This window comes from Mirounga angustirostris, unplaced genomic scaffold (assembly GCF_029215605.1).
Source record: "Mirounga angustirostris isolate CCGP_5_RB_7025 unplaced genomic scaffold, mMirAng1.0.hap1 SCAF_4, whole genome shotgun sequence".
Taxonomy (NCBI): Eukaryota; Metazoa; Chordata; class Mammalia; order Carnivora; family Phocidae; genus Mirounga; species Mirounga angustirostris.
The window spans coordinates 34718594-34734144 of record NW_026991712.1 but is presented as its reverse complement, the minus strand read 5'-3'; the positions used below and the strand labels follow the sequence as shown (position 1 = coordinate 34734144).

Below are 15551 nucleotides of genomic sequence, written 5' to 3'. Positions count from 1 at the left end.
AAGTATGAAGTCTTGATCTGGTGTCTCAGGAAGAAGCAGTCTACCTCCCTGTCAGCTACTTCTCTTCCAAGTCAATTTGATTTGGAGGTCTCCAGCTTTTGCACAGAACCAGATATCCAGATGAGATGTGTATCCCGGGTTCAAGTGCCTAAAGTTTTATTGTCATCTGGGTAGTGAGAAGGACCTGGTATAGTCCCTTCCGAGAAGATTCAAGGGCAGTCTTTGTTCTTAGCAATTACAAATCAGGAGGGTGAAAGGAAAATTGGAAACCTAAGTTTGGTGAGTCTTGGTAGCCAGATATTTGAGGAAACTAGAATTCAGGATCCAGTTCAATTTACAGGTATGTAACAGAAGGTTGAAGACAATTAACAGGCTCATAATCTAATACAAAGGTGCAAATAAAATTTTTGTCTCTGCTGTTGCCCCTGTGTTTTTTTTTTTTTTTTTACCAAAGATAATCATCATAAAACTAACTTGTTTGCATTAACCTTGGCCTGATTGTTTATAGAAGTACAGTAGGAATAGTGATTGACCATATAAGCTCTTTCTAACAGTTTTGCTGGAGCCTCTAAGCAAGGTACACAGGTATATTTTCCAGCAGGCTTTATTGGCTCCATAAAGTCAACCTTAGTTCCCCAAAATGGGTCATATCTGAGTCTATACCCATCTCTCTCAAATATGACATTCCAGTTAAAGCCTTGGTAACAAAACCAGTGTTTCCAATTGTGTACTGTTACAAGAGCAGATTCTTATTGAACTTACATAACTGTTTTGCCAGGAAAAGAACACTGAAGGTTTTCCAAATTCCAGAAGAATCAGGGAGGTAGTAAAAGTAAATGTTTCATCTTTGTTTACAAAGGTATGTTTTTACCAAATTGTTGCATGTCATTAATAGCTTAACAGAAAAAGTTTTCTTTTTCTGGAAAGACAGCACTTTAAAGAACTGGCAGCCTTTCAGACAAAAAGTCATAAAAATTGTAATTACCCTCTTCGGTTTTCAGGCCCAGGTAATTCTTATTCTTGAATCCACTTTTTCAGTTAGTTCCGGAAATTCTTACCCCATTTAGGTCTATGATCTCGAAGTTATCAGAAACATGTACTTGTCAAAAATCCTGTCCTTCTTGAAGACAAAGTACTTTTACAAGAACACTTTTGCAAAGCATCAGAGAAAAATAACTGTAAATGACAAAAATGATAAAAATGCCCATTGTTGGGGCACCTGGGTGGCTCAGTCGTTAAGCGTCTGCCTTTGGCTCAGGTCATGATCTCAGGGTCCTGGGATCGAGTCCCAGATCGGGCTCCCTGCTCTGCGGGGTGCCTGCTTCTCCATCTCCCACTCCCCCTGCTTGTGTTAGATCTCTCGCTGTCAAATAAATAAAATCTTAAAAAAAAAAAAAGAATACTAAATCATCATGTTGTACCCCTTAAAAAATCATGTTGTGCAACCTAAATATATACAATTTTATTTGTCACTAATACCTCAATAAAGCTGGAAGAAAAAGGAACAAGCACACTTTTAATCTGGAAATTAGCTGTTCCTTTGTCACTGATTTTATTTTTATACATAGAAGTTTAAGCTAAATTGATCACTCTTATGTCTACTTACTGAGTCATTAAAGAGGGACTTTATTACGGGGCGCCTGGGTGGCTCAGTTGGTTAAGCGACTGCCTTCGGCTCAGGTCATGATCTCAGGGTCCTGGGATCAAGCCCCGCATCGGGCTCCCTGCTCCGCGGGAAGCCTGCTTCTCCCTCTCCCACTCCCCCTGCTTGTGTTCCCTCTCTCGCTGTATCTCTCTCTGTCAAATAAATAAAATCTTTAAAAAAAAAAAAAGAGTGGCTTAAACCATTTTAAAAAAAAAGCCCATTGTTAAAGATCTAATGAGAGTTCATTATAATGGAATCACCAAGGAAATTTGGTTATTTCTGTAACAGAAAGCATTTAAGATAAAAAGTAGAATTATGTCTAATAATCATTATGCCAGGACATGTCCGATTTCTAGGAATTTCACATAATTTTAGAACACCTATTAATAATATATATCTACGCAAATATAATCTTGGAAGGTTTGGCATTACTTATTTGACAATGCTTCCCGTGTAACTTAACATCTCAAACAAGCCTAATTAGTTTAACATCTCTTTTTTTTGTAAGGAGAGTGAACAAATCTAATGAGATGTTTCAGGACTCTTTGGAAATTCCAAAGTTAGTTTGAGGTCAAAAAAACTACTTAAAATTTGATGCGGGGAAGTTTGTCAAAAATATCGAAGGATTTTAGGATACTTGGTCAAATAACATAGGTCACTGTGAAACAATACTTAGTTCCATTTAATGGTAGTGACAAAAATTTCACAGGCAAATAAAGTTAAATAGTTGTTAAAAAAAACAAACCCATAGCTCTTTTAATAGTGGAGATTCAACTTCGTTAAATAATCAAAGACCTGATAATAAAGATAACATGAAGCATGGGAGATGATTTTGCTAAAACACAAAATTTTTACTTTCTAGGCAGATTACTTAAAAAAATAAAAACATTTACAATCTTTTTTTTTTTTAAGATTTTATTTATTTGACAGAGAGACAGGGAACACAAGCAGGGGAAGTGGGAGAGGGAGAAGCAGGCCTCCCGCTGAGCAAAGAGGGAGCCCGATGCGGGGCTCGATCCCAGGACCCTGGGACCATGACCTGAGCCGAAGGCAGACTCTTAGTGACTGAGCCACCCAGGCGCCCAACCTCTACATTCTCTTATCAAGAGCAGACCAATAGTCCAAGAAGACTTTGTCTTTTTAAGAGCGAGAAAAACCAAATTTTGTACCAGCTTACTTTTGATATTGAAACTCATTCACTTAATTAAATTCATTTCAACTGTAGCCAGTCCTGACCACACATATAATTTCTGTTCTTTATTATTTCTAGTAGTTTTAATAACATACATGAGAATTTTCACCCTAAAAATCCTTAATTTTAGTGAAAATAAAGAAGTAACCACTTGTGAACTTTTAGCATTTTGTGGCTTGGCAAATATATAAATACTCTTTAGTTTTTGAAAACATGCTTTTTAGTATTTTATTTGGAAAAGATCTGGACATTTAATGAATTTAACTTAGCAAAATTTTGTTTTCAGGTTACCCAAAAGATTTGGGAAAACTACTTAAAAAGTTCACCTACAACCTTTTTGTCCTACTTACTTTACTTGTTCTTAATAATTATATTTAGGTTATCCACTAAAACTTGATGAGACATTACACAAAGTCAGCCATCTTCACAAGCTATTTTTCTTTTTTTTTTTCTTTTTTTTTATTTAAGTAGGCTCCACACCCAGCATGGAGCCCAACATGGGGCTTGAACTCATGACCCTAAGATCAAGACCTCAGCTAATATCAAGAGTGGGACACTTGACCAACTGTGCCACCCAGGCACCCCCTAAGCTATTTTTCTTGCTGACAAATTTCATGAGAGATAATGTATTTGACCAGTAAACCCAGTTAGAATAGAAGTTTTATGTCTGCATTACATTTAATGCTGGTAACTCTAAAGACATGCCTATTTTAATTAAACCAAACTCAAACCAGCTTTTATTTGCCAAAGATTATCCCAGATCACATGAACCTGAAAGATCATTGGGTGACTTCCTATTATATTTTTGAGAATTTTTATGAATACTTAATTCATATAAGCACTTGATTTTCTCTAAGCCAATTAATTTTGGCAATATCATCCAGAGGTAGAAAATACCACATCCGTAGCATATATATGGATACATGCAAACATAGTCAGATGCAGAGAACTTATAGCTTCTGTACACTTAAGATTTTCTATTAGCCCAAGTTCCAAATGGCCTTTCCTTCTTTTGTTGTTCTTCTGATAAGAATTACCTCCCTAAAGGGGCGCCTGGGTGGCTCAGTCAGCTACACCTCTGCCTTCAGCTCAGGTCATGATCTCAGGGTCCCGGGATCAAGCTCTGAATCAGGCTCTCTGCTCAGTGGGGGAGTCTGCTTCTCCCTCTCCCTCTGTTCTGCCCCCTTCTTGTGCTTGCTCTCTCTCTCAAATAAATAAAAAATATTTTTTAAAAAATTACCTCCCTAAAAAATGAAATAAAAATCAGAATTACCTCCCTGAAGTTTGTACTTGAACATTTGCATCTCAAAGGCACAGGGAAGAATGCAAGTTACAAGCCCTTTAAGATAAATAGGGGAGATTTGGGGGTTGGTTAAAAAAAAAAAGGCATAGGTGAACTTTGAACTGCCTCTAAAGCTGCATTTCTAGTTTTGCAAGGATTATAGGATAAATATAGTTGCTTAAAATTCCTCAAAGAATTGGGTTGAAACTTATAGGTTGATCCACCCGTCTAACTACTTGATCTTCAATTTGCTTAGGGGAGAAGGCCTAAAAAAAAAAAAGCTCATATCAGGCTCTGAATATCAGTTTCCAGTTTACCCAGTTTTTGACTGTAGAGCTACTTAAAAATTTCTTTTAGGTATCTTACCAGTTTTCAGTCAGGACAAACAATATTTCTGGTAGTATTGACAACTCCATGGACTTAAGAGGTATCCCCAAAGAGGGTGTAGAAGATATTTTCTTTTCCTTTCTCTACCTTATACTATAGACAGAGAATTGAGAGAGCTGACTCTGGTAAGAATTCTTACCCTTAGCCAGCTTCTGCTAGTTTTCCCAGGATCCCATCTGTAGGTTCTGAGTGGACTTTAAAGTGGATAGCTCCCATATTTATCAGAATTTGGCAAAGTTTTCATTAATTTCTTAGGCTGTTGGAAGGATTTTTCTGATAAACTGCTACATTATTCCCTTAGAATCCCATCAACTTTGGGGGGGGGGGGGTCCTTCGAAGGTAGATATGGGCCATTAACTAGGTGGTTTTGATGCAAACAGGCTGGGTTGAGGACCGGAAGAGGGTCCTGTAGGATGAGCCAGCAGGGTCCTTGGCTTCATGCAGGATGGAAATCAAACGTGAGCCAGCAGGAGGTAAGACTAGTTTATTGAAGATACAGAGAGAGCATATATAGTGTTTGGCAGACTCAGGAAAAAGAGAATGGGTCTCGTCTTTGCTTGGGGTCTGGGGTTTTTACTGAGGACAGTGGTCTAGTGTATGTGTCCTCTCAGGCATCCAGAAACTGGTTGAACAAGGAGGAGTACTCAGGTGTCCTCCATAAGTTATTTATGCCCTGGAGCCAGGGATCTTGGTGTGAAGGTGTCTAGAGTCAGTGGTCTTGGAAGTACATGATGACCTTCACCTGGTCACTCCTTTGACATTATCTATTGTGCTGAAAGACTCCAAAGAAAACAGTCACTTCTTGACCTTTACAAGGGGGAAATACAATAAGGCACATGTAAGGCAGGGGTGCAGGTCCTAGCAGGAAAAGGAGCAAAGGAAAAAACAGCTTTTTTCCTCTGTCTCAATTTTTTGTTTATGCTCATGTAGTCTTTACAAAGTGTAAGGATAGTTCAGACAGGATTACTAGAATGAGTACTCAAGTAAAGGAGGAAGTGGGGGAGCAGTAGAAGTTCATCAATCTTATAGTCTTTTGTTTTAGGTACCTCTTTAATTTTTTAAAATAATAACTAATCTTTAATTTTTCATTAGCCTTTTGCAATGATTCTTTCAATGAAGCTCTTTTGGAATTTTGAAACCTTTTGGAGTCTTCTGTGTGCCAATTAAAATAGGTTTTCATTCTGTTTGTTTTGGGAACCCTTACTTTCAAGTGCGCTTCTCAACGTTCTTGTCTACTTGGAATGTTCCCCATAATGGCCATTGTAATTCTAGGTTGTAATTCCCTTGAGGGCTGGCAGCAGTTTGGTAGGACCCCACCTATAAGTAGAGTTTAACCTATATTTTCTGTCCAGCTATATCTAGTTGCAAACGGGGTATAACCCACATTTCTGTATAGCCGTATTTTGGGACCTCAACCTGATGGGTACCGAGCCAAGTTCTTAGAACACAAAACAAGCTTTGTAAGATTTTGCCATTTTTGTAGATGTTCACAACTTCCAGGACCAATTCTTAGACATAAAATAATCAGGTGTGTCAGAAGGTGGCACACTTGACTCTTTGGATTTTAAGAATCCCATTTTTATTATTTATTTGTTTAGCTAAGTTGGGTCAGTTGGAGCCAAACTAATATCTGAAAGGGATGTGCTGCTGGGTTGGGAGTTGTGTGATTTTACCGTGTACTTCATTTCACAGAAATTTTCTTGAAGTTGGCATTTGACCTAGTGTCAGTCTAACCCATTCCATGAAGTCTTTGGGTTAGGTGGCAAGCACTCTAACAGTTTTTAAATGCTTGACCTGTGCTCACCAGTTTTGTGAGTTTTGTTTTGTTTACTTCTGAGATTCTCATTAGCAAAGCCTTTATATAAAACAAAATTATATTCTCTTGAGGCCTCACACTGGATCCAGTCCAGCTTAAATCAGACCCAGTCTAATTCTGAATTCAGTCTGGTTTTTAAGTTGGACCCAGTCCAGCTCTAGCCAGTAACTACCAACAGTTCCCTGTGTGGAATCTTGGGATTAGGGAAAAGATTGAACCAGCAGACCTCAACAGTTGGGGACTTTGAACTGGGGGCTCTACATGGATGGGGAACTGCACGCCATCATTAACAGTTCCCATGTGGATCTCAGGACAGAATTAGGGCTAGAAGTTCTCCACTCAAAACACCTGGAAATTGTGGTCTGAAAGGCTAGGGGTTTACCTCCAGGCAGAACCATCTGCCATCTTAAGTTGACTTGCCCAGCACTGGGAAGCCAATTAGATCAGGAGCTCAGTGCAGAGAGAGGAGCTCAGAACCTAGAAGAACTTACCCATGGCCCTCAGAAACACCGAGAAAGAGAACTCTAAAAGGGGTTCACAAGTACCACACCTGTGTTTCTTGTTTTCCTGAATGCTATCAGCAGTTTGCCTCAGAAATTGTCACTGCCACCATATCTGTAAAATAACAAAAATCCAGCTGAGTAATTTGAAGATCTAATTGGCTTTATTCCATGATTTATTAATTGGGCAGTATACCATCTAGCAAATAGAAAGGAGCTCCAAGGAGCTGTACTAGGTAGAAGACTTTTATAGGTGGAAAGGGGAAGGGATAAAGAAAGATCAGATTACCTCCTCTTCTTTTGAGGGTTTCTGTGGCAGGTTACCTCATTGCTACTGACAAAAAAATTCTATACTGAGTGTTACATTCCTAGAGAAGGTTGAAACTACAATTAGATTAGGTATTAAGCCTTCGTTTGGTGATGTGGCTTAGCACAAGTGACTTGTTTTTGGACTTCGTTTTGTTTTGTTTTTAGCCTATATAATCTTTTGGTTATTGTTATCTGTAATAGCTAAAATGAAATTAACAAAGTATTGAGTAGAGCATAGGATGGTCAACCAAGCTCAGTTTTGGCTCTGTCTGTGCTTTGCTACTCAACTCAAAGCCACTAAGAGAAGAAAAAATTATTCAGAGGCAACAGAAAGTACCTCTAAGACTGTGGTCACCAAGAAGATAGTCAATATAGGGGGTAGTGTAACCAAACCTAAGTTTGTCTACTTGATGTTCAGCAAAGCCAATCACTGAGACATTGAGTATACAGCAAGGAAAGAGTTTATTTGGGAGGCAGACAAACGTGACAGGAGAGCAAGCCTCAAGTCCAACCCCCTCAAAGGGTTTTTGGAGTATTCAAGGATAAGAGGTCAGGATGTGGAATATGCTGATTGGATAGAGGAAAAAATGGAAGGTATCCTCCTTTCTGAGCATGTGCATTCAGGAATCATGTCTCTTGGTGGGACATATGTTCAAAAATGGCAGCATAAGCATAGCAAACAGGGTGGAGATCTTGGGATGTGTCATCACAGAGGTTCCTTTCATTCACCCTTGGTCCCTTCTGTGTAGCTCAAGAATTCTTCATTTGTGGGGCGCCTGGGTGGCTCAGTCATTAAGCGTCTGCCTTCGGCTCAGGTCATGATGCCAGGGTCCTGGGATCAAGCCCCACATCTGGCTCCCTGCTCCGCAGGAAGCCTGCTTCTCCCTCTCCCACTCCCCCTGCTTGTGTTCCCTCTCTCGCTGTGTCTCTCTGTCAAATAAATAAATAAAATCTTTTTTAAAAAATTAAAAAAAAATTCTTCATTTGCTCCAGCGTTAGCTAGTCTCATCAGTCAGCATCTGCAAAACAGGTTCATACATCGATCAAGTTAGCCAAAGTTTCCTTACGGTAGAATTGCCAAGCATTTGTTAACTTAATATGTCAGTTTCAGGAAGGCAAAACCAAGAAGTCTTAAAACCAGGGAGTATAGTGTAAAGGAGTTGTTTCACTTTGTGAATTGTTATCCTTGGCTTCCTAAGGGATCTTTATTGAAATGGATTGTGAGAGTAACTAATTTGGGGGCTGCATCTTTGGTTTTGAATGCTGCAGAATGGAAGAGCATGTTTGGGTTGATACAGGACCTACAGCTCACTATGGAACAATCACAGATGGCCATATATGCACCAGATACACAGGGGTTATTCCTGAAAGAATAGCCAGCCTGGTGAACTGGATAAGAGCCACTGTAAGGTCCCTTTACCCTGAGAAGGGGGACGTCCTTCTCCCCCAAAGATTGCCAAGTGGAACACCCCAGATGAAGCAGCTGATATGCTTCCTATGCAAGCCATGTGGGACAGGCTTTATGATGCCTGGGGTATTTACCTACTAAATATGCCTGTTACCCAGGTCATGGTTAATGCTGTGGTTCAAAGGGATCCTTTCACTGGGCACCCCATATAACCCTATTGCTACAAAACCAAAAAACAGTTAAGGAAGCCTTATCAAATTTACTGTCCAAGCTTCCCCTCATGGGTTTTACAGATGCTAATAAAAACACTAGGTTAAGGAGTGCCTGGGTGGCTCAGTCAGTTTAGCATCGAACTCTTGGTTTTGGCTCAGGTCATGATCTCAAGGTTGTGGGATCAAGCCCTGCATCAGACTCTGTGCTTGGTGCAGAGTCTGCTTGAGATTCTCTCCCTCTCCCTCTGCCTCTCACCCCCACTCTCTCTCTAAAATAAAATAAATAAAATATTTTTTTAAAAATTAGATTAATTAACAAGAGAATAGCAAAAAGCCCAAGAGAACATCAAAAGACTCTCCCCAACTAGGTGGAAATTCTTAAATGATTATTAAAAAATAAAGTGAATAAAGCAAATATCAATAGGGGCAAAACAAAGAGGAGTCAAGGGGAATCTTCAAATGTTTCTTAAAAAATAGAATGAATAAAACAGACATTGATGGGGTTAAAACAAAGCTTTTAATAACAGCACTACCCAAGGTTGGGTGGGCCAAAGGGAGCTCCTATTGGTGCCCCCAAATTAAAGGGCCCCAAAGAAGTCTAATCTATTTATCCCTGTTCAGAGAAATTTTAAAAACTGGAAGGTACAGATTACTATGGGGAAACCTGATCAGGAATTGCTTGAGGCAGGGATTAGGGAGGTTAATTAAGTTAAAGATTGACAAAAGGGCCAGGGTTCCTAGGCTTCACACCTCAGTAGAGATCCAAAATCTTTTGTACAAGAGTGAGTAAAATGGTCAGGAGATGAAGAGTTTCTGGGACTCCTCGAACTGTGATACGAAAACCCATTGGTGGAGCCCTGACTCTTGGTTGATATGATTATGAAAGTTGGAATGTTTAGTAGGCAGGTATTATATACAGATCTTCCTTAACTTACAACTTACCATGGGGTTGTGTACTGATAAAGCCCTCCTAAGTTGAAAATGTCATAAGTAAAAATGCATTTAATAGGTCTAACCTACGAAATATCATAGCTCAACCTAGCCTACCCTAAATGTGCTTAGAACACTTACATTAGCCTACAGTTGGGGAAAATCATCTATTATTTTATATACTGTTGATTATCTCATGCAATTTAATGAATACCATACTGAAAATGAAGAACAGAATGGTTGTATGGGTACAGAATGACTGTAAGCATATTGGTTATTTACCCTTGTGATCACATGGCTGCCTGGAAGCTGCGCTCACTGCCACTGCCCAGCATCACAAGGGAGTATCATTACCATATACCACTAGCCCAGGAAAAGATCCAAATTCAAAATTCAAAGTACAGTTTCTACTTTAAGCATATCATTTTTGCACCATCATAAAGTTGAAAAATTTTAAGTCAAACTGTTGTTGGGGACTACTTGTAAAGAAGTTGTGTCTCCCTTACCTGGATGTTTTATGGGAATGGATATTATGTCCAACTGGGGAATACTTCTTCCATCTAGTATTGTCAAAACAAAACCTGTCAATGAAATCCTAATGGAGACTATAGTTAGGAATATGGGAGTTGATGGAATTACAGTAAAAGTTTGTAGAATTTGTATGTTTGAACAGGCTTTATGAGAAGTGGTTGCATCTCTTTTACTTGATTGTATGTGGGGATGGACAGTGTATCTCAATGAGAATGCTCTCCCTACCTAGTACTATAGAACGGAAGACCTGTAAATCCACCCTTCAAGCAATGCTAAAGTGGGAATCAGTAAGATTGTCTGAGCCCACACAGTGTGGAATGGAAGCTAGAGTGCTGGTAGGGTGAAATTATCTGTGCAATAGCCCTATGTGGAGTGTAGGCTGGGGCTTATGGCAAGAGCCTATGAGTGCCTCCTAGAGATGACCACTGGGATTTTGGACAAGAGAATTGCCATTTGAGGAGCATTTACCACCTTGCTATCTGACATTTATTGAAACTATTCCTATGACTGAAGGACATAACATGATCTTAAAATCTGAAATACCCACGTCTTAGGTGATGTCCAGGAAATTCTCTGATGGGAGAGGACAGTGGCCAGAAGGATTCCATAACAAAATGGAAATGATGTATGCGGGATTAGGCTGCCTGGGGAATGCAAGGAGGAGATACTTACAAGGAAGGAGGCTCTTACCCCATAGGACTAACTCTGGAACTGTGTGAGAAGCTGCTGAATTTTATTGTCACTTGGATAGTGCCCTATAAACACCTTTTGACTGATCAGTGAAGAGCTGCTTGGTCTGTGGATGGCAGTTCCAAGGTGAATGGATGACATTGTTTGGAAGCCACCACTCTGATTAAAGAAAGTAAAAATAGATCAGTCTGGTTGTGCAGTGATAGAAGAATTGAACAGTGGTAAAAAGTCCGTATGTTTGGGTTTTTACTGACTTCCTGGCAGTGGCCAATGACCAGTGGGGAAACCTGGCCCATTAAAGAGATGCCCGTATGGAGTATAGTCCTGTGGAAATTAGAGGAATGGGGGCACCTGGGTGGCTCAGTTGGTTAGGTGTCTGCCTTCGGCTCAGGTCATGATCTCAGGGTCCTGGGATGGAGTCCCATGTTGAGCTCCCTGGAGCCTGCTTCTCCCTCTCCCTCTGCCTGCAGCTCCCCCTGCTTGTGCTCTCTCTGTCAAATAAATAAATAAAATCTTAAAAAAAAAACCAAACAAACATTGGTTGTCTAAAATGGGTATATAAAGGGATGAAGGGCTGGCTTTTATGCCTTTATGAGTGTGTGCTGACGCTCAACATTAACATGAGTGGGGGTAAAGAAGTGTCCCTACTAGATAGATTTCTGTTATTTTTTGTTGAATCTGGGGAAGAGAGGCTGGGAGAAGGTGTGAATATTCTTTCTTCCCCACGTCACTTCCATTTTTTTCTTTCCCTCCTACTTGATGCATTGGTCATAGATCCGGGCTATTGAAACTGCAAGGGCTGGAAGCAGGGGTGATTCTTAAGCAAGAAACTGTGACTGTTTTTAATCTTTATGTCACAATTTCTAAGGGCCTGATGAGGCAGGATTTACCTTCACCCCATCTGCCAAATTCCAGCTAACCAAATTCAGCTATATTGCCTGATAGTAAAAATAGTCCAGTAACTTTACACCTGTGTAACCTTACTTTATCTGAACAGAAGTGGACTTGAGGGGGAGAGACTTGCTAGACTAGTACTGGTGCCTGCAATCTAGACAAGCACAGTGGCCAAAACTAATGTCCCTTCCAAAGGTGGAAAAGTTTGGTATAAATGGAGAAAAGGAAAAACAGTAGCTGTGGGTAAAAGAATGAATAAATGGGTTATGTAATGCGGGAAATCCAATATTACATTAACACCTAGAAAGAGGCTCGGAGCAAGAGACTGTATTGTCTCTTAGCTTGATGACACCAGCTGCCTGAAATGGTGAAGGCATATATTTGACACCACTCCGGCTTTTGGAACCTGACAAGATACAGTGGAAGCTTCCAGACCTGAGTGGTCTCGCCCTGGGAGACATTTTTCATGATAGGATGATGGACTGGATAGTTATTAATGACTGAATGGGATTCTGGTAATATGCTGGTATCTTCTGACCTTTTTGTTTTGCTATAAAAGTATCCATGTTTGAAGACCCAGGAGTGGACTGTGGTATTGTGATTTATAGTAAGAAATATGTATTTGGGGCACCTGGGTGGCTCAGTCATTAAGCGTCTGCCTTCAGCTCGGATCATGATCCCAGGGTCCTGGGATCGAGTCCCACGTCGGGCTCCCTCCTCGGCGGGAAGCCTGCTTCTCCCTCTCCCACTCCCCCTGCTTGTGTTCCTGCTCTCGCTATCTCTCTCTCTGTCAAATAAATAAATAAAAATCTTAAAAAAAAAAAAAAAAAAGAAATATGTATTTGGTCTTTGTCCTCCTTTCTGGCAAAGGAGAAAGACCCTTGGAATTTAGGTGATGAGAGTGGTAGAGTTGTCTTTTGTTATATTACTGAGGTAACTTCTGGACCACACCTCAACGTTGCCAGGGGGAATCCCATGTAATGAGACGGTTTGAATTTTCAGTCCCATGCGCACCGTGCGTGTGCACACACTTTGGGAGAAGGGAAGGTGGTGGGAGGTTGAATCAGTCATCAAGGGCCAATGATTTAATCTATGTAACGAAGCCTGCATAGAAACACAAAGGACAGGGTTCAGCGAGCTTCCGGGTTGGTGAACACAGAGATGCAGGAAAAGTCGTATGCTTAGGGCATGGAAGCTCCACACCCTTTAATCATGTTTTGTCCTATGCTTATCTTTGAAATGGTTGTTCCAGAGTTAGACCTTTTTTTTTTTTTTTTTTTTAAAGATTTTATTTATTTGAGAGAGAGAGAGTGAGAGACAGAGAGCAGGAGAGGGAGGAGGGTCAGAGGGAGAAGCAGACTCCCTGCTGAGCAGGGAGCCCGATGTGGGACTCGATCCCGGGACTCCAGGATCATGACCTGAGCCGAAGGCAGTCGCTTAACCAACTGAGCCACCCAGGCGCCCCCAGAGTTAGACCATTTTATGATAAACCAATGATCTAGTAAGCAAAATGTTCCTCTGAATTTGGTGATCCACTCTAGCAAATCATTCAAACCCAAGGAGGGGTTCTCAGGAACCTCTGATTTACAGCTTGTCAGTCGTAAGTATCAGTAACAACCTGGGCTTGCAGTTGACATCTGAAGTGAAGGGCAGCCTTTGTGGCACTGAGCCCTTGACCTGTAGAATCGGATGCTATTTTCAGATAGATAGTGTCAGAATGAGTTAAATTGTGCTAGTATTGGTGCATTGCTTGAGGGTATGGAGGAAAAAATACACAACACACCCCCCTACCCCCCCACCCCCCAAACCCTTAATGACTAACTTAACTTGCTTATTTATAATCATACCTTCCACAAAATAGTATAGCCCAATGTTTAGGAATGTAAGCTCCAGAATGCCTAGTATCGTATCTCACTTCAGCACTTATTAACTGTGTAAACTTGAGCAAGTTGTTTAACCTGTGTCTCGTTTCCGGTCTGTGAGGATGGCAACAGCCCCCATCTCGTAGGATAAAAGGAGACACTATATTGTAAAGCACTTGACAAAGTGCCTGGCACGTAGTAAGTACTGACTAAAAGTTAGTAATTAAGAGAAACTTCATGTTGCACAGTCATAGCAATGCAGTTTTTTTTAATTTGAAGAGAGGTAACAAGATAATTTGCTTATAAAGTATCTTGAGATGAATAAGTCACATTTTAAATACATCTCTACATTAATCAAATGATGTTTAGAGAAGAATTAATCTCCGTCCATGCCTTACCTGCTTAGGTTAATGTAAACACTGAAAATATTTTCAACCAGCCTATTGAAGACACTTCCAGTAAGTCCTTTATTAGGAGAAGGAATCTAATCCAGGACTAGATGATTGACATAAATATTTTTCCATAGGCTTTAGGTAGGAGAAGTTTGGCTCTAAGGACAACAGGGGGATTTACATTCATGAAAAAGAATGTTCTTTGGGCATTGTTTCAGAATCATCTGGGATGCTGTTTTAAGAATAAAGATTTCCGTACTCCAGTGAAGACTTACTGAATCAGAATGTGATTGAAAGAATGGGCAAAGATTAGGAAATGTGCACTAACAAGCTCTACCAGGGAATCTTAATGCAGAGAGTAGCATAAGAACTACTACCTCAAGGGAAGATCTGGTTTGAGTTCAGACCTAGAAATCACTGGCTACTGTTAAACAAAAATAATCATCTTTAGAAGAGAAACATTCAGGGGCAAGTATTAAATAGTGATATCATACTATTAAAAACCTCAAGTCTGTCTCAGTAAGCTGTTATTATACTGGATAGTCAAGATACAGATGGTTTAGGTAGGGGGGAAGGGTAAAAGTAGCAAAATTTTGAAAACCCCTCAGTAAAGTTCATTCTTGGTCTTCTCTTCCTAAATTTGTTTTCAATTCTATTAGACTTAATCACTAAACAAGACCAAAAGAGAACTTTATTTTACATGACTTTATTTTCCATTTAGAACCATTTTATGCTTTACTTAAAAAAAAAAAAAAAAAAAAAAAAACCTCTGCTTTTAATAGTCCTAAAAGCATTTTAACCAAAATCTTGATTTAGGAAGACTTAAGACATTGTGCATTATTTTAAATATTTTCATTCTTTCAGTAACTATTAAAAATAAGTTCACAATTAGGGTTTCAAATGTCCTAATCATATCTAGTTTGTTTTCATTTAATATTTTATCAATCCCATCATGTGCATACAGAAGTTAAGGTGATATATAAATTTTATCTCTTCCAGACACATTGATGATAATTAGCTCTTAATCTAACTACTATTTCATTTATTCAGAAATAGCATTTAGACATAAAAACCAGTATCTCACTTTGTAAAATAACCTTTGGTTAATTTACACAAATCTAATACAGCATGTTGTGTAACTTTTAAGTAATACAATGAGTTTCACTACTATCATTTTAGTTTTTAATATTTATTGTGTCAGCAGGGCTGAGAATATCACATGGTTCAGTCTTCTGCAGGAAGTTATATAATAAAAGCATAGCGCCTTTGAATATGAAAAATATCCCAAAGGCCAGGAGTCCTCTTAAAGGAATTGAAAGGTAGAGATTTCAGAGAATTTCTCTCATTTTCAATATGTAAAGTGACTAGTTTGTCACTTTTTGAAGACTTAGTGAGAAAACAGTGTTCCTTATGCCATTGAATAAAGCTACTAAAACCACAAGAATTTAGAGATATTGGTCCTAGGCTACATAATTAATGGGTCATCAAAAAAGAACTTGTC

General features: G+C 39.5%; 1 long non-coding RNA gene across 1 annotated transcript in view; it reads left to right on the top strand.

Annotated features, from left to right (window-relative positions):
- LOC135364082 (uncharacterized) overlaps nucleotides 1–15551 on the top strand; it is a 70078-nt gene that overhangs the window by 29873 nt on the left and 24654 nt on the right. The gene's annotated exons all lie outside the window — the stretch shown is intronic.